This window comes from Gossypium hirsutum, chromosome A12 (assembly GCF_007990345.1).
Source record: "Gossypium hirsutum isolate 1008001.06 chromosome A12, Gossypium_hirsutum_v2.1, whole genome shotgun sequence".
Classification (NCBI taxonomy): Eukaryota; Viridiplantae; Streptophyta; class Magnoliopsida; order Malvales; family Malvaceae; genus Gossypium; species Gossypium hirsutum.
Window position 1 is genome coordinate 39,445,581 of NC_053435.1, and position 943 is coordinate 39,446,523.

Below are 943 nucleotides of genomic sequence, written 5' to 3' on the forward strand. Positions count from 1 at the left end.
GAAAAATTCGGGTGGTTCTATCGCGATGGGCTATAGAAATTGGATTGAATTCCTTTCCTTCATTGATTTTGGTTCTGGTTACCCATGTATTACACGGATTCTGGGTTCGATAGACATTCTTCGAAGTCCTTTCCCAAAATAGACATAGGTTATATTTTCAAATTGATTCGGTTGCTGTACTGCAAAACACTAAACCTATTAGTGGTAAAATTTTTAAGCATTAAGGAAATCGAAGATACTTGAGATGCGAGTGAAGTGAGTGGATCCACTTCATGTATTCCAGTGACTCGTCTTCCTAACACTGCTCGATTGGTTGGCCATTGATAATTTTTGCTGACAATCCGCTCAAAGGTTTTTGTAAGCCTCGTTATAATACTCAGAAGTGTCTACTACCATCCTCGTGTGAGCATTGAGACCATTATAAAACGTCTCAAGTTGGATACAATGAGGGATTCCGTGATGAGCGCACTTCCATAAAAAATTTTTTTACCTTTCCCATGCCTCTAACAAGGACTCGTCATCCATTTGTTGGAAAGCAGTGACCTTATTCCTCAACTTAGCATTCTTTCTAGGCGGAAAATACTTCATGAGGAATCTTTCTGCTAACACTTGCTATGTGGAAATGGAATTTGGTGGCAATGAGTTCAACCAGGGTCGAGCTCTATCCCTTAGCGAATAGGGGAACAACTTTAATCATAGTGTATATTCGGCTACTCTAGCTAACTTGAAAGAATCACTCACCTCCATAAATAATCTTAAGTGAATATAAGGATCTTCGGTAGGCATTCCACTTAATTGGCCCACGGTTTGAAGCATCTAGAACATGATTGATTTCAACTCAAACTATTGTGCCTCGATTTTTGATCTCCTAATACCCTGATTAAGATCGTGAAACACTGGCACGGCATAATGTCTTAGAGCTCTATCTCCATCATCAGCAATA

At 39.4% G+C, this 943-nt stretch overlaps 1 non-coding gene across 1 annotated transcript; it reads left to right on the forward strand.

Annotated features, from left to right (window-relative positions):
* The first annotated feature begins 451 nt into the window (after positions 1-451).
* Positions 452-558, forward strand: LOC121211550 (small nucleolar RNA R71). The gene has a single exon (XR_005906774.1). It is a non-coding gene; the product is annotated as a small nucleolar RNA R71 (small nucleolar RNA).
* The last annotated feature ends 385 nt before the right edge of the window (positions 559-943 follow it).